At 38.4% G+C, this 27,546-nt stretch overlaps 1 protein-coding gene and 1 pseudogene across 3 annotated transcripts in view; one reads left to right on the top strand and one right to left on the bottom strand.

Annotated features, from left to right (window-relative positions):
- Positions 1–27,546, bottom strand: part of FOXO3 (forkhead box O3) — a 125,403-nt gene that overhangs the window by 56,388 nt on the left and 41,469 nt on the right. The window lies entirely within an intron of this gene.
- On the top strand, positions 10,733–11,116 carry LOC101153953 (small ubiquitin-related modifier 2-like; annotated as a pseudogene).

Below are 27,546 nucleotides of genomic sequence, written 5' to 3'. Positions count from 1 at the left end.
AGGAACTATGCTAAGCACTTAATATACACAGCTTCAACTTAATCCTCGACTAGGATTTACCTGTGAAAAATGGGGGCAGAGAGAGGTTACAGAACTTGCTCGATTTCAGCCAGTAAGCTCCTAAGGAGGTTTCCCTAGAGCCCAGGTCTGTCAGATTCTAAAGCCCAAACTCTGTTGTTACATGACGCTTCGCAAAAAAAGACTGTCCATGCCTTCATCTTAACTCCAGAAGTTCAGAGGTCCCTAGAGGTCAGGAGACCACCAAGAACTTATTGTGTAAAGCGTTTTCACCCACCCAAGGTTCTTCCCATTTTTTGTCTTGGGCTGTCAGTGCCTAATGGGAAAGGATGTCCTCTCCACACTATCCCAGGGTAGAGTACTGTCTAGCTATAGCCCGGCTGCAGAGTGGGTTTAAATTCTTTCAACACTGCTGAACTTGCTTAGAACTTTGATGGCACCTCCTACCCACTCCCTGTTTCCACTCCACGTCCTGGATTCAGCAACTGGACCTGGAAAAGAGGCATCCACCAAACAAAAAACTCAATGGTGAGACACCACTCTTCCTCCCCCAAATACCCGAGTGACACTTCTTTCAAACAACCACCAAAATGTCCTTTCCCTACTAGTTCTTTTTCTTGTGTGGGAGAAAAAGATTTTTTAAATGGGTTACTGTGGATTAGCCATTAGAAAGCCCCTGCTGAGCTCATGCTTTATCTCAGTTAATACTTAAATATGCGCAGCCAGAGACACACTCATACAGGGCTTTTGGGGGAGGAGAGAAGAGTACATGGAGGTAATTTTGTCATTTTTCTTGGCAAAGGAGCAGCCTGTTAACAAACACATTTTGTTTTGAAAACTGGATTCTGAAACCAAAAGCAAAAATCGATGGCTAAAATACATTATTTCTTCCCCTATCTCTGTGGAGGGAGAACCAAATAAACTCACACCAATGGGTAAGTATTGAATGATAAGAATGATAACAACTGCTGGTTATTGAGCACTTGGTCTCTGCCAGGCTTTTTTCCAGATGCTTTTACCAACATTACTTCACTAAACTTGCACAATGCTATGAAGTTCTTATTTCAAAGACAAAACAGGCTTAGGGACTCTATCTCCAAAATAATAATTATATATAATTATCTGGCACTTACTACATGCCAAACTCTGCTCTAAGTACCTTAAATATGCATATACTGACTCATTTAATTCTCACAACAGCCCTATAAAGTACGTGATACTCTAACAGACCAGCAAACCAATGGAAGAAGTCACTAAGTCACCTGCCCAGGGTCACACAGCTGTTAAGCAGAGGATTTAAACCAAGCTTGTCCAACCCGCAGCCTAGGATGGCTTTGAATGTGGCCCAAGACAAATTTGTAAAGTTTCTTAAAGCATTATGGGATTTTTTTTTTTTTACTATTTCTTTCTTTTTAGCTCATCAGCTATTGCTAGTGTTAGTGTATTTTATGTGTGCCCCAAGACAATTCTTCCAGTGTGGCCCAGGGAAGCCAAAATACTGAACACCTCTGCAAGGTACTCTGCCCTTAGTCACTGAGCTCTACTGCAAAATGACTACCTGGGCTTTTGTTTCTTTTATTTTACCTTTTTTTCTGTGTTACTTCTCCAACAAGACTGGAAAATTTACTATCTGGGCTTTTGTTTCTTTTATTTTACCCTTTTTTGTTTGTTTGTTTTTGCATTATTTCTCCAATAAGACTGGATACTCTTGAGGACCAGTTTTCATACCCCCATTCAGCCATCAGTATTATGAGCCAGCTAGGCAGTCATCAATAAATGGGTCTCGTGTGATACGCAAGAGATCCAAGTGTAGGGGGCTTCTCACTCTCAGTTCCACTACCCTGCCCAGGCCTCCAGCCTCTCCCACCTCAGTGCCCCAAGAAAGCCCTGACCAGCCTGTATGTGTCCATTCCAGGGATATGTGAGGGCAGACTAGGACAGTCTGAAAATGGTCTCACATAAGATCAGAATCCTTTACTTCCCATTTCCAAGCCACTGGAGAGCAAACTCACAGCAGCTGTGCTGCCAAATCTTGCTTCATTCCCCTACCTGCCTGCCTGGTGTCCATGACAGGAAGCCTGCCTCCTACTAGACTCAGGAGAGACCTTAGAAGCCACCATCAATCAGTATGTCAGCACACGAGAGGGCATCTACAACCACTCCTGCCCTACAGGATAAAAAACAAGCCCTTTAGCTAGCTCATCCAACCTTTTCGTCTAAAAAAACTTGGTGTCACCCTTCAAGGCTCAGCTCACATACCACTTCCAATGTTAAACCTTAGGAAATTACTCTGGTTTTAAGTATCTGGTTAATGGTAAGTTATATCCAAGTTTACAGTGGATATAAAAATCACCTAAAACCCTAACCAAAATACTGGCATGGCCAACTAGGGAACATAAAATTTCAGATTAGTGATTTAATAAGATTGTCCCGAAAGGACATTTCACTCTGAAATATGCAGAATGGGTATGGGCTTAAACTTAAAAAAAAAGCTATATAATCAGTGATTCTTGGAAACAAAATAATCTGAGAAGGCAGAGCACTCTGTACCACTCTAACTTATAAGCCGATTTTCTCTTTCTCTCCCTGGCCAGATAGTTGTTCTTCATCTCAAAAATCAACAACCTGCCTGTCTATCTCTGATATATGGCTCAAGACATTAGCCTAAGAATAAGGATTAAAATAATGAGGATTGCCTCAAGGTAGTGACAGATATTCCAGAAAACAGTGGCCACTTGCTAGGAAAGGGTGTCATAGGTATCTGGGCTGGCAACACAACCTGCATCCTCTGAGATCAGACCCTCAACTCTGAGTCCGGCAGTCAGTCATTGAGGACCAATGAGTCTGGGCCAACTGATATGCCTTGCCTGTCTTGTTACCATAGAGAAATAAAAGGATTATTCGTAAGTGAAATTTTCAACTAACACATTTCCCAGTACCAAAACATTAAAATGGTAGCTGTTTAAAAAGTGTATACTGGACATAATCTAGCCTTTTCTAGACATCCCAGGATCACACTGAAGTGTGCTTCTACACTAAATAGCCTCAGACTATTTCCTCTGCATGAAGCTCCCCCGCTCACCCTCACCTCTACCTAGGAAGAACTGAAAGGAAAAGCAGATAACCAAGCTTATGCAACACACCAGCTGAATTCAGACACAATTCTAAGTCAAAGTGCTCTGGCTTTCCTTGCAAGGAGGCAGGAGGCAGGGAAAGAAACCTCAATGTACTGAGGACCTGTGGTGGGAGGCACCCTACTAATACTACATAATCTCACTTAAACAACCCAGGACATGGTAGTGATCTTTTATTTTAAAGATAAGGCAAATGACTCCTGGCAAAGTTGTTGGCTCACTCAAGGCCACACAGCTGGCAGGTGGTAGGGAGGGTAGGGCTGGGTCCTGACCTCCTGACTCCACATCACAGCATCCTTCCAAGAGAGGTCTTTCCAGAGAACACTGACACAGGCAGCAGAGCTTAGAACTCTTCTCAACACAGCTTCCCAGAGCAAGGATTTCCTTAGTTTTAGAGAAATAATTCCTTCCATCATCTTTTTAACCATCAAATCTTTTAAAAGTTAAAATTGATTAATGCAAATGATTAATACAGTGAAAATAGGTATCTTATATGAGATATGTGAATGCACCTTTAACTGTGGTCCTGTGATCAAACTAGAATTTGCACTAGTTTTCAATCTTAAACAGTGAAATTAAATTTGACTATACAAAAGGGGAGATCACCAATCTAATGACCTAACAAAACTATTACTTCAATCACTCTTTTAAGGTTAAATAAAGCAAACACAAAAAAGCGTGGAAATGTTAAGTAACTGAACTTTTCATAGAAACTACGTAACAATTATTAAGATAAAAACATAATGGCAAGTATATGCTAATTCATTTTACACAGTTTTATCAACACTCCTGTTTAAATTATAACAAACATCAGATAAATTTAACCCTATGCACACAGTACTCATTCAATGAATAAACTTTTTAATATGAGTCTATAAAAATGTCAAGCAGCCAGGTGCAGTGGCTTGCACCTATAATTCCAGCTGCTTGGGAGGCTGAGACAAGAGGATCATTTGAGCCCACGAATTCAAGACCAGCCTGGGAAACAAAGCAATATCCCATCTCTTTAAAAAACAAAACAAAACAAAACAAAACACTGAGCGTGGTGGCTTGTATCTCCAATACCAGCTACTCCAGAGGCTCAGGTAAAGTTCACAGTTGCAGTAAGCTATGCTTGTGCCACTACACTCCAACCTGGGCAACAGAGCAAGACTCTTTATAAAAAAAACGTTAAACAACTGCAAAAAAAATTTATATGTATATATGAAACACCAGCACCCATTTCCACTCAGTTAAGAATGCACTTGTAATTCATCTGACCTCCACTTTTATGCACAGAAAAAAAGTTTATTTTAAGAAATATAAAATATATCTAAAGCTTCACCAAAGTGCAATACTAACTTTAATTTTTTATATTTGGATTATTTCCTGCAAAAATAAGGTGGTGATTTAATTTCTTATTTCAAAGTCCACATGCAAGGATGTGCCCAACAACTACAAATAATCTTTTCTAAAAACTGCACCCATTCCAGCTGGGCCCATAGCTTTCTTCTTGCCACTATTTATTAAGCAAAAAACCTACTGGCCTGATAAAACAGGTTTCTCCTTTCACATATTAAAATATAATTATAAAACCTCATCCTCTTTGGACTTCCTTGGATTTGTACCAAAAATGCTGTATCTTTCTAGAGTAAACTGAGAGGTTTTTTTTTTTTTAACCATTATTCTACCTTAAGAAATGTCTCATCTGAAGAGGCAAAGAGATACACCCTAAAATTCCAGCAACCACAGGCTTCAAAAGCCTTTGGCTCAGATGCAGGATAAATCTTTGGAAAGCCCAGGGTACAATGTGACCTGGGTGTACAAACTTAGACCTTGCTCACTAAGCAGGTCAAATAATTTTTCTCTCAGGACATCCCGAAAACATCAAACAGATTCATGAGATGAAATTTCCTTGTCCCTGCAGCCTCAACATGATTTTATGATATTCCTGACACAGTTTATATATACAATTCAGATGCCAAAATCTTGGTGGCAACAAGGACTGCTACTTGTCCATTAACTTAATACTTATTTTCGCTGAGAAATACGAATTTCTCAATCATTTCGAAGTCCATTTAACAAACAACTAAGAAAACTTGCAGATTGTTCTGTATTTCTTAGATGAAAGGAGAAAACTCTTATATCAACTGTTCATTAAGAAGGAAATATTAAGAGCAGTTAGCATTATAAGAGGAGGAAGGCTCTTCTTAAGTCCAGTTTATGAATGCATAGCTAAAGACCTGAATTTCCTTCCCTTCCCCTTTATTTTACTATCTGCGATGAATTACTCCTTGACAGACAGCACAAACTGGTATATACTTCATTTGTTATGACTGTCATTTATACAAAGGGGTGTATTCCTTTGCCTTCCCATGTGGCTTTGTATAGTACAGACATCAAAACATCAAACACCCAGGAGCAAAACGTCTGACAAGGCCTGCCCAAGGAGAAAACAAGCTTTCCCAAAGCTGAAGCCTGGCCTGGGGGCCCTCAATGGGGCTGAGCTAGTGTCTGTTAGTCCTGAGCCTACCACAATGCTTAGGGATGAACCTGGGGGTGGCAAGCTTCTCCATCCAAACTGAAGAGGTGACACATTAAAAAGGAAAGATTTACATGTGCAGGTGGGTTCAGTAAAACCTATCTGCCACAGTATCTTCTACTCACCCACAAAGGATCCTATAACTCCTATCCACTCACCAATGACCCAGAAATCATGAAAAGAGGCCAACTTATAAGCTAATCAGAGTAGGCTCCTGAGACGACTACGGCTTCTGCTGTCTCTGCCCCACCCCTTCCCGATGGCTATCCCTAGCGCATCACCACAGTCCTCCCCAAACCCAGATGCTGGAAACCATCACCAGGTTCTGGCAGGCTTCTGAGGCATGCTGTAGCCCCATGATATGTCCAAGATGAGATGGAAAACAGTGCCACACACTGGAGGTGGACACAGAGGGTCCATCCTTGCTCTCCCACTGTCCTGGACGTGGCCCACCCTCCTGCTGCTTCCACTGAAGCTCAGGAAGGGAAACTCTTCCAGCTTTTTTTTTTTTCTAAAAGGCCCTCTTATGCACAATTCCAGAAGAATCAAGTTTCTGAAGCAATGCCTGAACGAGAGCCACAGCACACGGGAGGCCCGGCTCTCTCGCAGACATCATGCAAAATGAGTCACTGCATCTACGTCTTCTGCTATTGCTGCTGCCACCCTTGCTCAGAGTAAATGAGGAAGACAACTGATTCACATGGGATCCGTGGAAACTGATGTGTAAGATCAGCATAGCAACAGGGAAGGGGGCGTCCAGTAAGAGTTCCTCACATGGGCCCCTTCCCTAGAGGGGCAGAAAGGCTCCTGTCAGGATTTGTGTGGTAGTTGGAGTGGGAGGAGGAAGGAGCAACAACAGAAAGGGGAAGGAAACAGAGATGTTAAAACAAAACAAAACAAATAAAACAAAACAAAAAAACACCAAAAACAATATTGGTGGGGGAAACAAATTCTCAACTCAACCAGATCCTTGCAGTAATTCTCCAAGGGGCAAGGACTCCTTCCTCTCATTTGACCCCAAAAGGAAATGTCTGAACAGATCCCTTCTCTCTCCCTGCCCACCCTGATTCGAGTAGATCTCAGGTACAAAGCAAGATAGAAAGCTTCGCTCTCCTGACCCTCCAGCTCTCCAAGAGGAAATTAAGTCTCAGATATTCCTGCCTTTTTTTTTTTTTTTTTTTTTTTTTTTGAGACAGTCTTGCTCTGTCGCCCAGGCTGGAGTGCAGTGGCATGATTTGGGCTCACTGCAACCTCCACTTCCTGGGTTCAAGCGACTCTCCTGCCTCAGCCTCGCAAGTGGCTGGGATGACAGGCATGCGCCACCACACCCAGCTAATTTTTTTGTATTGTTAGTAGAGATTGGCTTTCATCATATTGGCCAGGCTAGGATGGTCTCAAACGCCTGATCTCAAGTGATCCACCAGCCTTGGCCTCACAAAGTACTGGGATTACTAGGTAAGCCACCACGCCCGGCTGCCCCTGCTTCTGTCTTCCCAATTCTCCATACAAAACTTGCCAGTTACTCCTTAGCTGCCTGAGGCCCACAGCCTCCCCTAATGTCACATGAACATGTCTGCACGAGACCCAAGGCCAAGCTCAAGAGGAATTCTTTCTAGTACATCCCTGTCACTAGGCACTACCTACCTGGCAAAGTACTTATGTGGCCTGACTTCAGGAGAGCTACAGACCTCTCACCTTCAATTTTCTCTCCCATATACTTCTGAAACGGACCATGCCACTGTGAGGCTTCAGGTAGGTTTCTCAGCCCTGGCACTACTGGCATTTTGAGCTGGACACATCTGCTGTGGGCCTCTCCTATGCACTGCAGGATATTTAGCACTGCACACCAGCCTGGGTGACAGAGGAAGACTCTGTCTCAAAAAAAAAAAAAAAAAAAAAAACACTAACATGGTGAAAGATTCATCCCAATAATTTTTCACTATAGTAGCTGAGGTACATCATGCACTATACACATACTTGATTCTTTCTTCCAGACGTTGCCTTGTGAATTGGATTTTGAACTGTGCTCCTGCCATGGCCTTAAGAATGACCAAGAAGTCCCTGTGGCTTGATGACATCTGATGTCTTTGAGACTCACACAGCAGGCAGTTGGCAAGGCAGCGGGCTTACTCACACTGGCAGGGGTTCCACGAGTCACCCCAATGACTACAGCCTGAATGAACTGCTGTTCCTCGTGGGCACTCCTAGCTCTGCAGGCAGAGCGAGGACATACAAGCATAGCTTTTAAAGTGCTTAATGGTGATTACACTCGTTTGGTGATTCACTAAGCAGTACAGAATGTGCCCAATTATACACTCTATTTTTTTCCAATCTTATTTCATAAACCCCAATTTCACAGGAACATAGATTTTCCATCCAAACAAAATTATCTAACTTTAACAATTAAAATACTAATTATCCTCAAAATCCTCCTTTGAAATGGGGCTTTAAATAAGATATGACTTAAATAGGCATTTTAATATTTTTGGTTGTATCATTCATTGAAACATCTAAGAAGTGCCTTCATTTTGGATAACGTGGGAGGCTACAGGCAAAGAGAGTATTGAATGTCAGTAATAAAACACTATTCAATAAAAACACCAGTATAGGCTCTGTATCACATAAAACTTTTATCAAGTAAAAACATTTACGATATTAATTTTATTCTCCCCTACTCCCACCCCAGGTTAAAAACTACAACTTGAAATCTTTTCATAATAAGCTGCCAACAGCAGCTGCTATTGACTAAGAGAAAGAAAAATAAAAGAAAATTGTTATTACTATAAACAAATTATTCGTTCTTTCCAAGATAAATAATGACTTGATGTTCTCATTCTCACAATCAGAAGCGTGGCTTCATAATACTAATTATCTCAGCTCCACCAGAAAACCATCATGCATTCAAACCCATTTGCTGTGTACAGCCCTACCATCTACCAGCTATAAAGTAATATGGGAGAAATACAGGGGTCCTATCTGCGAAAACGAGGTCACTTCAGTTTTTGGGAGAAACTTCTGCATCCCACATGGAATAAAAAGATGCCACTTACCACCAGATATTTTCCTACTAAAAAAATTTTCTCCCTCCTATTTAAGAAAAAGGATAGACAAAAATTGTATCATATTAAAGTGTCAAGGGAAAATGATTCACATGTAAAAACAAATCAAAAGGCACACGAAACCACGTTAAGACCTCAAAGACAGGAATTAGTCAATTATATTGTGTATTTCTGGGCTCCTGAGTACAAGCATAGTCTGTCTTTCTGACCCAAAAATCTAATAAAAGAATTTATTAACTTAAAGATCTAACAGAGGACACTGTTAGAAATTGGTCTGGGGAAGGCACCATGCTCTTGGCCAAGGAATTATTTAACTCTTCTGCACTAAGAATGGATCTGTGATGATTCACTATGACTACAGCAAATCAAGCTTGGCCCTATCCTTTGAATTTAACCTGTAAGGACAGACAGGTTTAGGATATGAAACCTCAAGAAGATGGTGCCACATCTTAGCTTGCCATGTACAGAAGACTGATTTGCCAGGCTTTGCAACCAAGCTTAAGTGAGATTTAGGCGTTAAGACATGCCAAATTAAAACTCTTAAGGACCATTAATCACATCCTCATGACTTCAGATACACCAATACAACATATGCTTATGTAGGTCTGGTCTTTATTCTTAATCAGGGGTATTAGCTTCCTACTGCAACAGTCTATAGAAGGAATTGCTTCAAAAGTGGGGCAAGCATGGTTCAGTCCATTCATTATTTTTAGTAATTAAAAAATACAGATATGACTATGAAAGTTTTGTTATTCTTAGACACAAATAAACAGATGGCCAGTGAGGAAATGAGATCAACTTTACATCTGAGAATACACTATATTCCACTTTCAGTTTCTGAATGTCAAAGCTTGGGAGATAAATCCAAGAATCCAACCTGTAACTAGAATAGGAAAACTATTTTTATTTCATTTGTTTGGCATATTCCAACTGTTAAGAAGTAGAATAAAGAGAAGTAATGCCTAGCAGGGCACAAAGCACTTAGTTGGTATTTAATAGGTATTATTTCATGACTAAAGAATGAGAAGAGCCAATTATTCCAACAAAGACTAACATATTGAAAATTCAGGTGTCTCTTCTTCAAATCACAAATGTCCTAAGTTAGAAAGTAAAGAATGCCACGTCTGTGTTACATAAACAGAATGCTTCCTGCCTTGCCCCCACAGTTACACTGATTTCTTTTTTCCTCTTCCTATACAGGCTCTGCTTTAAAGAGTAATATAGTAGCAGATTTTGGCATTGGCATCATATTTATTATGGATTCCATCTATGATAGAGGAACAACTAGAAAACCAGGCAAAACACGAGACAACCGTTTTCAGACATTGGACAACAGGCAGTATAGGACTTAATTTCTGAGAACAGTGAAACATGAGACAAGCCTTGAACTTATTTGCCTGAACTTACTGCCAGGAGGTAGTGTCCAAGCCACAGCAAAGAGAAGGGGGAACACAGAGCATGTCAGTCTTACTGAGTAGAGGTAACACAGATTAGTAATCAGAGAAGCCACATTCAAGGAGGCCAAAACGGCTAGAATTGGAAGGGCAGAACACCCAGGAGAAGAGAGCAGCACAAAAGGGTCGGTTCCTAGAGTCTTAAACTGATCTGCACATCTCTCAAAGGAAACTACTTAAAGTTAGGGATACGAGCACCAGAAAGCAGTTGGCCTAAGAAGTCCTACAGTTCACATAAAGCTAGCAATAGTTCATGTTTCCACCAGCAACAAAAACAAAAATAATTCACAAGACACACAACATCAGGTAAAGTCCTCAGAAGAATACTGCCTTACGGCAGATTAGTACTCGGGCTACATCATTCCTAATGGGTGCTCTGGAGCCACCCTAACAAAGTTTACATGCTAGCTTCAAAACGATACCACTGATTCCAATTAACTTAACTGCATGCCAGAACAAAGTCTAGCGCTTTTGAAAAGAATACAACAAAATCTAGCACTCAATGAAGTAAAATTCCCTCTCCCTCATCTGCTGCTGCTGCCTCCTTCTTCTGTGGCTCCTGGTGCTGCTCATGTGCTCGTTCAGTGTGGACCTGATATCTCTTTTGTGAAGCGGCAGCTGAGGAGAACCCGGTGCTCATCATGGCTGACAAAAAGCCCCAGGAAGGAGTCAAGACTAAGAACAACAATCATATTAATTTGAAGGTGGTGGGGCAGGGTGGTTCTGTGGTGCAGTTTAAGATTAAGAGGCATACACCACTTAGTAAACTAATGAAAGCCTATTGTGAATGACAGGGATTGTCCATGAGGCAGATCAGACTCTGATTTGACGGGCAACCAAATCAATGAAAAAGACACACCTGTACAGTTGGAAATGGAGAATGAAGATACAATTGACGTGTTCCAACAGCAGATGGGAGGTGTCTACTGAGACGGGAACCTGCTTCTTCATTCCAGAACTCTGTTCTCGCAGACCACGATTACATTCTCAAGTAGAAAACTGCAATTTGGTTCCAATACATCCCTGACTACTACAGCACAGTTTTCTCTGTTTGTTCATTTCCTCCTTCTCCATTCTTTTACTGTACATAAAAGTAACTGGTATATGTGCACAAGCACACTGCATTTTTTTTTTTTAACAGCCAACGGTATGTTTTGATTGACATCAAGTGGAGACGGGATGGGGAAAAACAATGATTCTGTGAAAACACCCCCACTCTCCATTAGTGGCATGCTCATTCTGCTCTTCATATTCCAGTAAGTTATTTTGCTCTGTTTTAACAACAACAAACAAACAAACAAACAAAAAACCCATAAAAATCCTTGCATACCTTGTTCAACTGGAGAATTTTCATGTTTTTAATTGATCACTGTAAAACCAAGGACAATTTTATAACTTTTTTGTATGTAGCTGTTATTTAGGGCAATCTGTCTTTATCTAGGGATAAACTACTCTAAAAAAAAAAGAATCCTATATAGTTTTCTCTTTAAGTCAAGCGTCTTGCTGTTTAAATAAACTTCTTGTTTAATATGAAAAAAAAAAACTATGTAAAATTCACAATGGTATCCAAGTAAAAATTACCAGGCATAGCAAAGGAACAGGAAAATACGACCCATAAAAATGAAAATAATCAATTAACAGACCCAGAAATGAGACAAGATGATGGGACTAGCAGACAAGGGCACTGAACTAGCTATTACAACAGTGCAGCTTCTTTAAAAAACAACTTGGCAGTTCCTCAAAAGGTTAAAGAGAGTTACCACATGACCCAGCAATTCCCTCCTAGGCATATACCCAAAGACATTAAAATAATATGTCCACATAAAAACTGGTAACAAATGTTCACAGCAGCATTATTCATAATAGCTAAAAACTGGAAACAATTCAAATGCCCAGCAACTGATGAATAAATAAAATGTAGTATATCCATATAATGGATTATTATTTAGCAATAAAAAGAAATTAAGTACTGATAAATGCTACCAACATGGATGAACCTGGAAAACATACTAAGTGAAAGAAGGCACTCACAAAGTACTACCTATTATATGATTCCATTGATATGAAATGTCCAGAAGAGTCCCTATAGACTGACATTTCATATCAATGTAGGCTGAAAAGGAGTGGAGTACATGGGAAATGACCGCTAATGGATACAAGGTTTCTTTGTGGGGTGACGAAAGTATTCTAAAATTAGATTGTGGTTGCACAACAGATAGTTGCACAACTCTGTGAATATACTAAAAACCATCAATTTGCACACTTTAAATTGGTAAATTATATGGCAATGTGAATTAGGTCTCAACAACGCTGTTAAAAAGTTATAAATATGGCTGGGCGCAGTGGCTCACACCTGTAATCCCAGCACTTTGAGAAGCAGAGTTGGGAGGATCGCTTGAGGCCAGGAGTTGAGACCAGCCTGGCCAACACCGCGAAACCCCATTTCTACTAAAAAATACAAACATTGGCCGGGTGTGGTGGCTCACGCCTGTAATCCCAGCACTTTTGGGAGGCAGAGGCAGGTGGATCACAAGGGCAGGAGATCGAGACCATCTTGGCTAACACGGTGAAACCCCGTCTCTACTAAAAAATCAAAAAATTAGCCAGGCGTGGTGGCGGGTGCCTGTAGTCCCAGCTACTCGGGAGGCTGAGGCAGGAGAATGGTGTGAACCTGCAAGGCGGAGCTTGCAGTAAGCCGAGACTGCGCCACTGCACTCAAGCCTGGGCAACAGAGTGAGACTCTATCTCAAAAAAAAAAACAAAAAAACAAAAAAACAAAAAAACAAAAAAACCCTAGTTGGGTGTGATGGCACATACCTGTAGTCCCAGCTACTCAAGAGGCTGAGGTGGGAGAATCGCTTGAACTGGGGAGACAGAGGTTGCAATGAGCCAAGATTGCGCCATTGCACTCCAGCCTGGGTGACAGAGTGAGACTCATTCTCAAAGGAAAAAAAAATTATAAATATACTCTATGTAGTAAGAAGGTAGAGGGAAAAAAGGCAGGAAATTGGAAGATACAAAAGAAATAAACCCAGTGGCACTTCTAGTAAAGAAAAATAAATTTAAAAATACACTGGATGGGATTAACAGCAAATTAAACATTGCAGAAAGATCAGTAAATTATAAGACACAACAACAGCAACTAACCAACTAACCCAAATGAAGCACAGGGAAAGACTGAAAATGAAATTGAGAGTATCCAGTGATCTATGGGGACAATACTAAATTGTCTAACATATGTGTAATTGAGATCATAAAAGAAGAGGAAAGAGGGAGAGGATGGAAAAAAAATCTGAAGAAATAATGGCTGGATTTTAAATTTTTTTATAAAAAACTATAAACACTCAGATCCAAGAAAAACTCAACAAACTCCAAAAAGAACAGATGTAATTAAATAGAGCACATCATAATAATAAAAACCAGTGATACAAAAAAAAAATACTTAAAAGCGGCAGAAGAAAAAAGACATTAAGAGAAATATAGAATGAGCAAATCACTTTTCAGAGACTATGTGAGACAACGGAGGAACATCCTTACTAAGAGAGGGAAAAAGCTACCAATCTAGAAATTTATACCTATTAAAAATGTCTTTCAAAAACGAAGATAAAATAAAGACTCTTTCAGGCAAACAAAAATGAGAATCAATGCCAGCAGTGGTACATTCAAAGAGATATTTTAAAAAGTACTTTCATCAAGCAGAGAGAAAACGATACCAGATGGGCATCTGAACTTAACGGAAGGAAGAGCGGGGAATGATCAATATATGAGTAAATATAGACAATATTTTCTTATCTTCAATCTCTTTAAAAGATAATGACTATCTAAGGCAAAAATAACAATATATTCTGGGGCTTATAACATACATGTAGAAGAAAATAGCACTAAGAATAGTAAGGGAGAAGTGGCTGTATATTGTTTCAAGGATTTTATACTCCATGTAAAGTGGCAGAAGATTGACTATCATCAGTTAAAGATGTGTAAATCCTAGAGCAACCATTAAAAAATAACAAAGAGATGTACCTAATAAGCCAAGAGTGGAGATAACATGGGTTCATTAAAACCAAACAAAACCACCTAACTCAAGAGAAGGCAAGAAAAGGGGGAATAGGACACAAAGAACAAATGGGACAAATAGAAAACTAACAGCAAGATAACAGATTTAAACCCAAATATAATTACATTAAACAAAATGGTCTTTGAAAAAGATGCAAAAAATAAAAAACAGAAAAAACCCCAAAACATCAACAAAAAACCCTCCAAATAAAAGCCAGAGATTGTCAGATTGGATTAAAAAACACCCAACAATTTGCTATCTGCATGGAATCCACTTTAAATATAAAGACACAGATAGATTAGAAGTACAAGGAAAAAAGATCTGCCATACAAACAGTAGTCAAAAGAAAGCTGGAGTAACTATATTATTAACAGTTATTAATGAACAGATTTCAACAACAAATACTGCCAAGGATGAAGAGAGACAATTCATAATAGAAGAGTCAATGTATCCGGAGGATATAACAACCTTAAATGTCAATCTGCCTAATAATAGATTTTCAAAATACATAAAGCAGTATACAATTATTATTTTTCGATTAAAGTTTGTTAAAAACATGAAGCAAAATCTAATAGAATTGAAGTAGACAAATCCACAATTACAGCTAGATATTTCAACATTCCTTTCACAGTAATTGATAGAACATGTAGTGAGAAAATGAACTTGACTAACTTGACCTAATTCACATTTATAGAACAAATCACCCAAAACAGCAGAAAACACATTCTTTTTAAGTACATGGAAAACATTCAATAAGATAGACAATATTCTTGGCTCATAAAACAAGTCTCAACAAATTTAAAACAACACAAAACAGATTCTCCAACCACAAAAGAATTTAGTTAGAAAACAGTAATAGAAAAATATCCAGAAAATCCTCCAAATACTTGGAAATTTAAAAATTCACTTCTAAACAAACTGCAGACCAAAGTAATTACAGGTAAAATAGAAACAATTTTGAACTGAATGCAAAAACAAACTTCATTGGATGCATCTATAGCAGTTGTAGCAAGGAATGTATAGCTTTCAACATTTATATTAGGAAGGAAGGTCTCAAGTAAATGATCTAAGGTTTCACCTTAAGATGCCAGAAAAAGAGCAAATTAAACCCACAACATGCAGAAGAAAAGAAATAAAAGATTAAAAGAGAAAAAAAAATCAATGGAAGTAAAAACATAAAAGTAACGGGGGAAAAATCAGTGGAAGCAAATGTTAATTCGTTTAAAAGATCAATGAAATTGCAAGGCACTAAACAGATAAGGAATCAGGGGGAAAGGGAGTTAAGACATATTATCAACATCAGGAATGAAAATGAAATCACTACAGATGATATATCTACTAAAAGGATAATAAGAGAACATTATAAATGACTTTATACCCATAAATTAGACAACTTAAATAAAATGGGCAAATTCCTTAAAAGACACAGACTACCAAAACTCATTCAAGAAGAAACAGACAAGCCAACAGCATTGTATCTATGAAATAAATTGAATTAGCGGTTAAACATTTCCTCACACACAAAAAAACTCCAGGCTCTGATGGCTTAACTGCTGTTGAATTCTACCAAACATTTAAGGAAGAGATAGTACAGTGCTACCAAAGAGCAGAACAGGGAACACTTTCCAACTCATGTTATAAGACCACCATGGTACCAAAAACAGGCAAAGATATTATAAGAAATGTATAGATCAATATTCCTCATGAAGACAGACACAAAAATCCTTAACAAAATTTTAGCTACTTGAATCTCATGGTAACATATCAAGACCAGGTGGGATTTATCCCAGGAATGTAAGGTTGGTTTAACATTGCAAATCAATCAATGTATTTCATCATATTAAAAGACTGAAAAAGAAAAACCATCTGATCTTCTCAACAGGTGAGGAAAAAGCATCTGACAAAATTCAATATCCACTCATAATTTAAAAAACAAAAACTACTCAACACATAGGAATAGAGAAAACTACCTCAGCCTGATAAAGGAAATATGTGACAAACTTACACCTAACATGATACTTAACAGTGAAAGACTGAATGCTTTCCCCTTAAGATGAGAAAAATGGTAAGGATCTCTGCTTTCACCACTGCTATTCAACAATGTATTGGAGGTCCTGGCCACTGAAATAAGGCAAGAAAAAGAAATAAAGTGTATACAGTATATATTAGAAAGGAAGAAAACTCTTTTTTTTTTTTTTTTTTTTTGAGACAGAGTTTCGCTATTGTCACCCAGGCTGGAGTGCAATAGCGCAATCTCGGCTCACTGCAACCTCCGCCTCCGGGGTTCAAGCAATTCTTCTGCCACAGCCTCCCGAGTAGCCAGGATTACAGGTGCCCACCACCACGCCCAGCTAATTTTTGTATTTCTAGTAGAGATGGGGTTTCACCATCTTGGCCAGGGTGGTCTCAAACTCCTGACCTCAGGTGATCCGCCCACCTCAGCCTCCCAAAGTCCTGGGATTACCGGCATGAGCCACTGCGCCTGGCCAGAAAACTCTATTTATAGACATGATCATCAATGTAAAAAAATCCTAAGAAATCTACAAAAAGGGTATTACAACTAATACATGAGTTTACCAGTTACAAGATTAAGGTCAATACACAAAACCCAATTAATTATATTTCTACATACTAAACAAATGGAAACTAATTTTTAAAATATCATTTACAATAGTATCAAAAGATGAAGCTCTTGGGGATAAATTTCACAAACAGTATGTAAGAATTGTATTTTAAAACATATAAACACTGCTGAGAGAAATTAAAGATAAATAGATCTACAACAGTCCAAATGATTTTGAAAAAGAACTAAATTGGAAGAGTTATACTACCTGCTAAAATAAAGCTACAGTAATAAAGACCAATGTAGTATTAGTATAAGAAAGAAAACATGCAATCAATAGAACAGAGGGTCTAGAAATACAAGAAGGTGTCAAGGAAGTTCAATGGATAAATGAATCCAGACTCTTATACAAAATATTAAAATTATCTCCAAATGGATCAAAGTCTTAAATTTAAGAGCTAAAACTTAGCTCTTTAGTTGTTAGGACACTGTTAACAAAATGAATAAGCAATCCACAAACAAGAAAAAGTACTGGCAATACTTATTTCTGATAAAAGACATGTATTCAGAATACATAAGAAATTCCTAACTAAATGGTGTGAATACAATCCTTTAAAAAAAAGAAAGGCAAAAGATTTCAATAGACACGTCACCAAAGAAGATATACAATTTACAAATAAGCACATGAAAAGATGCATAACATTATTAATCATTAAGCAAATGCAAATTAAAATTACAATGAGGTATCTACCACTACATACCCACTACATTATACAATGGAGAAAAGTAAAAATACTGGCAATTACATGTGTTGGAGAGGATGTGAAACAACTAGAACTCTCATACATTGCTGGCAGAAATGCAAAACAGTACATCCACTCTGGAAAACAGTTTGGCAGTTTCTTATAAAGTTAAACATACACTGCACTTACCACCCAGCAGTCCTACTCCTAGGCATTTATCACAAATGCATGAATAAATATATCCCCAAAAGTCCTGAACATAGATATTAATAAAGTTTTATTCATAACTGTAAAAAACTGGAAACAACCCAAATGTCTATCCCCTGGTGAATGGATAAAATATTCTGGTATATTTCTATAACAGAATATCCATACAACAATGGCATACTTCTCAGCAATTAAAAGAATGAGCCACTGACAAAAGGCATGGATGAATCTCAAATGCACTCTACTAAGTGAAAGATGCTAACACAAAGGGCTACATACAGTATGACTCTACATTTATACGAAATTCTAGAAAAGGCAAAAAGTAGCTCAGCAGTTGTGGGTGGGTAGGGAGAGGGAGAGGGATTGATGAAAATAAGCCATGAGGGAATTTTTTGTGGTGATGAAATGTTTGAAATGTTTTATCATAATTGTGGTGTTATACAACTGTACACATTCACTAAAACTCAAATTTTATACTTAAATTGGTAAATTTCAGTGTTTTCAAATTACAACTCAATAACTACGATTGTTTTCCACAGGTAATTTTCAAAATAAATCACCAGTTTCAAAACAGGGAGGCAATTTTATGTCACTGTAAAATTATCCAAATGCCACAAAAACAGCAGGATTATAGGAAAAGAGTTTTTATCCTTTCTGGGTTACAAGATGTGGAGGGAGGAACAGGAACAAAAGGTGTGGGCGATAGGAAAATGGGGAGGGCTGCTCTCTGCACTGTTTTACACTGTATTTAAATGCCTCAGACTTCACCCAGTCCCTGTCCTATCACTTCTATCTACTTGCAAAGACAACAGAGTATGAATGCGTTCTCTCTCTTAAAAACCAAAACACAGGGGCACACACAAAACTCAGAAAGCTCCACTGTTTTTTCCTCTTAGAGCACAAAGGTGAAGAGGCTCAGCCCATGAAGCTAAGCAGTCCAGTCCCATGACTTTCACTTGTACTTAAGAACACTGAATCCTCTCCTTTTAATTCTGTTGAGTTTCTTGTGAGGCAAATTTTCCTGTGGCCAGTTTACTCTGAGTTCGTGATAAGGAGTCCAGTTATTAACAGAATCTAAGCAATTTACAGGACTCTTAGACTCAGTCCTTTTATTTTAAAACTACAAAAACAATACCTATAATATTGAAGAATATTAAAATAAAGAGGAAAAAAATCAAGGGCTCTCCAATGAGGAAATAATTAAATAAATTATAAATCCATTCAACCCTTGTCCTATTAAAGCAATGATTTTAAATAGCCATTGTAAAGCCTGTATATGGGGAGGGGAAGGGGAAACAAAGCAAAGTGCAAAAAAAATCTCTTACTGCAGCCAAGCAAACAATGCATGCATATATGGCCAAATCTGCAAGGAACTCAGATAAGAGGAGTGGTGACAGGTTTCCCCCAACTGTTTTCTTTTCAAAAATGTACATATGTGTGCATGCATGTGTACATTTAAAAAAAATTAAACAGGCACATCTCCTGAGTTTAATGAAAAAACTCTAGTCTAGGCAAAAGGAGCCCTGTTGTCAACAGTTAAGTCCTCCAGGCGTGTTAGCAGCATATTCATACGTGTAAAGTCCTAACTACAACTCAAAGACCTGTAATGATATGTCCTGAAGAAATGAGTGAGAACACCAAACTGCTTTCCAGTTAAAGAGAGGTCACTTTGTTGGCACAAGTGGCTAACCCAGAAACACAAATACCTTAGCCTTAAAAGCGATCCACAGCGTTATATACAAAGAGAGATGCACTGAGAAACAAACTCACAGGCCTATCTGATGCTCAGTCTTCCTGCTTCCCTTCTTAATAATACCACCTGCAACCTCAATAGTGTCTTTTCATCACCACCTGGAAAGCTAATAGGCCAAATCGTATTTTGGCTGATTTTAAAGCTAAAGAGATCAAGAGCACAGCTTTACAACTTTGCTCTAGGTGACTCAGATACTAAGCATCTAAACCTGGCCTAGAACCCAGGCCCATCAGCAACCAGGTGTGTAACATCTTGGTGCCTCTCCCACAATAGCAGACAATGCCCTCAGTCACCACAACCATGACTTCTCCAGGAACAAAGTGAAATCTGTCTAGTCTCTAAACACTCACTGAAATAAAACCTTTTGGAAGTGACGTGACAATTCACCATTTATTTGGGGAGTAAGGTTAAAAATAGTAAGGCTTAGAGATAATCCATTTACTCAGCTTACCAGTTATAAACCATAGCTTTACTGAATGTGAATTACAATAGGCTGATCTTAAAGACCTTTAAGAACTAACCTCCAATAACCTCTTCTACATCATGTCCTCTGGTAACTGTTCATTTGGATTAAGGCAAAACCAACCAAAGCTATTCTTAATAGCTTGAGGTCCAGCTCACAAACCTCCACAGCTGGCCAAGTACCGCAGCAACCTCAGCGTTAACAAAAGGAAACAAGTTCTGTACTGCTGAGCATTAACCGCTTAAGCAACTGTCCTGAGGTTGAAACAAATCTGTCCTGGGAATTTAGGGCCCGTTTTCTGGACTTTGGGAGGGGAGGGATAGAGAAAAATAAAGTTAAGCTTTCCCCTACCCTCTCTCTGAGAATAGGATATTTCTTCAAACTTTCTGAAGCGTTTACTATTAGAAATGTGAAACCCTGTAAAAGTACCAAGGCCAAAGAAGAGCCTTTAAATTGTTTTCCACTTGTAACCACAATGGAGTAGTTTTCCAATAAACCCAAAGATAGCTAAACGGGATCCTAAATGGTACACTCTGTTCAGAAACCATAGAGTTGGCTCTTTGGTTTCTGATATTTGGTTTCCTGGTTTCTGCCAGAGTATTTTTGTTCCTGGATTTTGTTTTTGATAGAAAAACTGCAGTAGCACCAGAAAAGAGTAGTTGTTTTTTTTAACCCAAAAAGTTCTGCAAAGTTCTCTGAGTATCCCTCTCTTTAGGACTGTGCCTCCAATCCAGTTCATGTTCCATTTCCCTCTGGGGACAAAAGACAATTCCCAGTTAGAAATTAGCCTCTTTGGCAGAACTACTTGTAAGACCAGAAAATAGGCCAGTGATAGCCAATTCTCAATCATCTTTAAATAAAGTGAGAGCGTCACTTAATTTATCCAAGCATCAGTTTTTCAAAGGGCTGAACTAGAGATCTCACTCCACTCAAGTGTTCTAAAGATGATTCTGAGTATAGAACAGACACTTCAGTTTGAAACAGAGAGAAACTTGAGGTGATCTTAAGGCCCACTGGGAGTATGCATATGAATTTGCACATTACTTCTGATGAATAAAATGAGGGAACTGGACTAGAATTTCCACCTATCTTTCAACTCTACCATTATATGATCCCAAGGTCCTTGGAAATGGCAGTAAATAGGGCAGGACTGAAGGTCAGACCTGCCACCAACTCCCCAAATGCCACTGCTCTGAAGTAAGAATCTGGTAATGATAAAGATTAGTTCTTCCAGGATAATAATCTACTGTTAAAGAACATACATTTCTATTAGGATGGGATCTCCTTTAGGCAGGGGGATTTTATCTTTTGTTCACTGATGTATTTATTCCCCAACCCTCTAACAGGAGCTGGCACACAGTAAGCATCAATAAATATTTATTGAGTGAATGAATAAATTTTGTCCTTAGCATCTGAAGTAAGCCATCCAAAGAATATAATCTGCAAGTCCCTAAAGGCAGAAGGATGCTTATATTCTACTACTTGTCAGCTGGCAGAAAAATTAGGATACAGGGACTCCCTCAGACTTTAGAGACTGAAAAGAATGTATCCATAATCATCTAGACATCTAAACAGAGCAAGAAAAACAGGGTTAGAAACAACACATTTTACAATTCCATTTTCAAAACATGTAACCTTTCCAGGATCAGAAAACAAAATATCAGTGAAGCAAGTTTCTGAAGGGAGTACAGAAACTCTTTCTTCTTCTTCTTCTTCTTTTTTTTTTTTTTTTTTTTTTTTGAGACAGTCTCACTCTGTCACCCAGGCTGGAGTGCAGTGGCAGGATCTCGGCTCACTGCAACCTCCGCCTCCCAGGTTCAAGCAATTCTCCTGCCTCAGCCTCCCAAGTAGCTGCGATCCAAAGGTGCACGCCACCACACCCAGCTAATTTTTGTTTTAGTAGAGATGGGGTTTTGCCATGTTGCCCAGGCTGGTCTTGAACTCCTGAGCTCAAGTGATCTGCCCTCCTTGGCCTTCCGAAGTGCTGGGATTACAGGCTTGAGCCACTGCGCCCAGCTGAAATATTATTCTTCTAAGACATTTCAATTTGGGATAAAAATTCTTTCATCTCCTAAGTACGACCTTTCAGGTATGAAAGACAAAACATACAAGTTAATAATTAAAAAGTCTATGAGTTCTAAATTCCCCAAGTCTGAGAAACAGTGACAACACCTTGCTCCGAAATATCCTAATATCCCAAGGGTTCATTTGTTTTTACACATAACAAAACAAAAACAAAAATAAAAACAAGAGACATCTGGTGGCAGGACAAGCATTGTCTTCTTCAACTTACTCTGCATCTTTATGGGACCCCCATCCTCACCCCCTCCTGTCACATCAGGCATCAAAAATGAAAATCACACACAACAGTGGTCAAATAGCTAGAATACATAAGGCTTTAAAAAGAGCTGTGCAAGGTAGCGTGTGCTAAAGGTGATCAAAATATACATTTTAACTATTGAAAACAGGTAGTCCTGTCACTAAACTCTTGGTAAAAGCAGAACAGGCTGGCAAAAAGACTAGAAAAGTTTGTCAGTTCCTGGCTTTCTGAACCTGCTTGTTCACAAGGCTGCTTGCTTCCTGGGAAGAGAGGAAGAAAGTTTTTCATGCAGTCTCCTGTAGATAAGCCTTAATCATAGCCTGGCAAGACTGTGCAGACACTTGGAACTCGAGAAGACATTTTCTCTTTTTCTCCTTCTGACTTTGTTATACCAGTGGCATTGCCATGTGTGTCAAGAACCCAAAGAGTTTAGGGGGAAGGGGAGGAATATCACAATTGCAGAGGCCTGATTACTATGCAGAAAACACCGCCCTACCAGACAGACTTGCCAACAAACCGCCCTTGGGAAGGGTACAGTCTATGGGGTGAACAAAGAGGCTGATATACTGTGGAACTGGATTCAGAGAGACCTCCTTATCTCCAAAGCTTCTGGATTTCTAGGCAAGAGTAGCAATTAGGCATTAACTGACAAGAACATTATTTACAACAGGGAAGAGGTTCTGATGAGTCTCCCAGCATACTGTACAGAATTCCGGTCTTCAAACCTTTAATACCAAATTAGTTGCTTTCTCATACTGCCCCACCTCTTTTAAATTATAATTGTTCTGTTTCGCACCAAAGTTTCTTTGTGGCACAAACTATTTTAATTTACTTGTAACTCTTACATAAAAACCTCCAAAGCATTTTACCAATGACAATTTGCAAAGCAATTAACTATCCAGGATCACATGCTCACATGACAAAATAAAACTTTTTTTGGTCTTTTGAGTGATTTGAAAGCACTACATTGAACAAAATAATTGGATCTTGTGACTTCTCCCTTCAACCTAATTTTCATCTAATTTGCTGTCCTACATGCGAATTTGCCTCATGTTGCATTTCCATGCCTCCCTCTCAGAATTGTTCAGCCTCCTGGCCTGTTCCCTTACTTTATCTAAGCAGGTAATCAAAACAAGAAACATCTTACTATTCCCTGTGCTAACACAAAACAAAACAAACAAATCTTTCCCTTCTAGGATAATTCTAATCATCCCTGAACCATTTCTGAAATCAGACCTGTAATCCCACTCTTATTTACCAGAAGTGTCATTTGAGGTAAGCTTTTAATTGATCTAGGCCTGTTTCTTTTTCTGAGAAATGAGCAACTTCCAAGGTATAGATTAGAAATACTGTATGTAAAAGACACAGTAGTGTCAGACACATAGTGAATGCTCAGAAATTATTAATAGTTTTCAAAATCGCAAAAATAAAACGAAAAAAATAGTAGGACTGGGCGCAGTGGCTCACACCTGTAATCCCAGCACTTTGGGAGGTCAAGGCGGGCAGATCACAAGGTCAGGAGTTCGAGACCAGCCTGGCCAATATGGTGAAACCCCGTCTCTACTAAAAATACAAAAATTATCCAGGCGTGGTGGTGGGCGTCTGTAGTTCCAGTTACTCAGGAGGCTGAGGCAGAAAAACTGCTTGAACCTGGGAGGCGGAGGTTGCAGTGAGCTGAGATTGTGCCACTGCACTCCAGCCTGGGTGACAGAATGAGACTCCGTCTCAGGGGGGGGAAAAAAAAAAAAGTTAGTGTTAGATATAAGGATACCCATGATAAAGAGTGTGACTATGAACTTCATTTATCTCAACTAAAAAGTTTATTTTGGCCTAAGCAACATCTTAAGCTTAAAAATAAAAATTAATAAAGCCAAGAGGCCACATCCTGTGGTGGAACAGTATAAAGTAAATTTGCAAAACAGAAACATTTGACTTCAAATACCTTTTTCTCTCTTCTTACAGGGCCTTTACACTCCATAAGTGAGCCAAGTCACAAAACGGGAAGGCTTAGAATCACCAAACTCATGACATTCAGATGCCCCATGTGAGGGCATCTCCACAAGGATAAACTTAAGCTTAGACAATCCTTCAGATACTTAAAAAAGGGTCCAAACCAAACAAACTGAAAAGCAAAAAGCAACAAGGAAAAAAAAAACCCAACCTTCAAAAAGTTGAGGGGGCCTGAAACATCCAAACTGGCTGTTTTCTTTGGCTGCATTCACTGGTTGTTGTTCAAGTTCAGTTCTAGTAGAGACTCTTAACACTGTAACACTTATTTCTTGTTAAAACATAATAATGAACAAGAAAGCAAACTGATTATTCCTTGTTCACAAATGTCAGTGTCAGAAGTAATATTACATACTAATAAGTCATATAACATTTCTACTCATTTCAGGCAAAGGCACGTCGCTGTTAAATTACCTTTAAATTCGAAAAGAACAAAAAATATATCAGGAAGTTCTTCTACACAATCATCCAAAGGTATAATAAGCCATAAAAACTTAACCTGCCACTGAAGAGGGCAAGGGAACCCAATGACTTTCACCTCATTTAGTCACCAAGAAATGTATTAACAGTGGGTACTGTCGTTTTCCAGTTTTTCTTTATTACTTATTTCATTCACCATAATTCCAAATTTTAATGACCATATCTTTCCTAAAATATCTACATAAAAATCTTGATTATTAAAGAGTAAAAAGTTGGTTTCTCCTCTAGCTACTTCTGACCTCTTCAATAAATTGTGCCTGATGCTGCCTCCTTTCCTTCCAACCACTCACATTAGAATCCTTTTAGTCAAAGTAGTCTGAGGCTGCAGTTGTTTGCAGGATGTGATCATCCTCAATACCATATTATTTCAGAGTAGCTTAAGTCACCATTCCTAGGCAATTTCATAGTAAAAAAATTATTCTAGGAATTCCTGGACCTACAGATATTTCCAAGATTACAAAAATACTTCTTTTTAAATAAAAAAAAATTGTCTATAATGTACCATGCTGGGAAATTTTTATTTCAAAAATAGAACTAAACTCTTGAGCTTCAATAATGCTGTCAGATAGATTCCCAGGGCCTTCTACTGCCCTCAAGGAAATGATGGCACACCCTCAGTTTGGGAAAGGCTGTCCAGGATTAGTTCAAAGAAGATGCTCTACCCAAAACCCCAACAATGATTCCCTCCTCTCCCCATTAGCAGAGTCCTATCCTCTTTATATCAAGTTCCTCTGGAAATCAGGTTATATTTAATACCTGGAGATCCTCAACTTGTTATTCAATACTGTATTTTCTTTTCTAGGCCAAAATGTGCGTAAATTTTCTAGACACTTAAAGTTAAAATCACCAATACCATAAGAATCATGATAAACTGGAAAATATGACAAGGACAAAAAGGAGGGTCCTTTATCATCCCTGAGAAAGTGAAAAGTTTTCATTGCTGATGCTTTACTTGATCCACTTGTTTAATTACACTCATTAGTCTTTAGCTGCAAACATGTAGAAGGTACTTGAATGAATGAATGAATAATTTATTATAAACTTTTAAAAAGAGAAATGCCAGATTCTGCTGGTCTCCTTTATTCATTTATTTGTAAGAATGGGATCCTTCTTTGTCACAGGACACTAATTTAGCACCAGAGAAGTTACTGAGCACAACCTCATCGAAGTCATCCTACCTTCTACTGAAGTGATGAACAGTACAACCATTTTTTGCTGAAACTGGCCTGATTCACCTTAAAAATGGTACCACAGGTAAAGAAGAAAAAAAAAAACTACAGATGAAAACACAAAAAGTGAGGAAAAAAAAGTCTTATATTGAATGAATGTCAGTTTGCCATATTCCACCAGAAAGTAATTTTCAATCCAAAGATTTTTATCTCAGAAAATATAGTATATTTTCCAAGTTTTAGTAGATATGTTATTAACCCTATCTTATTCCTTTCAAAGTTACTGCCTAGTCACAGACAGAAACACTAAAACACTTTAGCATAAAGAGGGAAGAAAAGTATCTCCTACTCTACCTTGTCTTAGCAGTTCCATTAAAAGACCACTTAACTCTCAGCTCTAAGAGCTTCAAAATAGGTTCCTATAATACAAAACACACAGAAAGACACATGTACACAATCATCTATATTGCTTATATTAATCGGCCTTTATAAAAAGTTATCCACATCTATTATAAAAAAATCATAACCTTTGTTAATAATAAAAGGTTATTTTTTCTTTTGGTTTGGTTTTAATGCTATTGCTTATGCCAGCACACTTGCCTCCTTCTGGATAAATATGAGGGACAAATAACAGACAGCAGCAACATACAAAAACTCAGTGATTTCCTGTAATTCTTTACCCCCATTCTAGACCAAATCCTCTGAGGTTCTATGAAGCTGCAGAGTCCCAAACTTCAAGCAAAAAACAAGATCTTGGTAGTATCTCTGTTACTCTGAAAGATCTTCTTAGGCCAAGTGGGATTGGAAAACTTACAGTGAAGCTTTAGGTTATGCTGCTACAGGTGTATGGCAGAAATTTACAAAGATTTTTTAAAGTAATAATGCTCTGTGTTGGCAAGGGTATGAGAATGGGCACTTTCATACATTGATGGTAGGAGTTTAGGAAGATTTTAGGAAAGAAAAAAAAGAGTGACTAGAAAAAGCAAAGCTTTAAAATTCTGTATGCTCTCAGACATCAATTCCACTTCTAGAAATAAAAGTAGATATACATTAAGATTTACCTAAAATATTTTCATCAGTGATATTTATAACAGCAGAAAAACTAGGGGGAAAAACCCTTAACAACCCATTTAGAAGAAATCAGCTAAATTAATGAAATATTTATTTCAAACAATTAAATATTTTGCCATCATTAAAATGAAGTCATTGGGCATTTATCCCAGAAAAATGAAAATTTACGTTCACACAAAAACCTGTACATTAATATTCATAGCACAAGGCTTTATTCAAAATAGCCCCAAACTGAAAACAACCCAAATGTCCATTGAGTGATGAGTGAATAAATAAAATGTAACCTAGCCATACAGTGGAACACTACTGAGTAACAAACAGGAACACACTACTGAGATGTGTAACAACTTGGATCCAGGAAATTAGGCTTAATGGAAAAAGTCAATCCCAAAAATCCATATACTGTATGATATAACATGATCACTTACGTAACATTCTTGAAATGACAAAATTATAAAAATGAAGAGCAGATTAATGGTTGCCAGGGGTCAAGTTAGGCAGGGGAAAGGAGGTAGCTGTTGCTATAAGAC

Source organism: Gorilla gorilla, chromosome 5 (assembly GCF_029281585.2).
Source record: "Gorilla gorilla gorilla isolate KB3781 chromosome 5, NHGRI_mGorGor1-v2.1_pri, whole genome shotgun sequence".
Lineage (NCBI taxonomy): Eukaryota > Metazoa > Chordata > Mammalia > Primates > Hominidae > Gorilla > Gorilla gorilla.
Note: the sequence above shows the minus strand (reverse complement) of the source record. Positions and strands in the feature narration are given on the sequence as shown.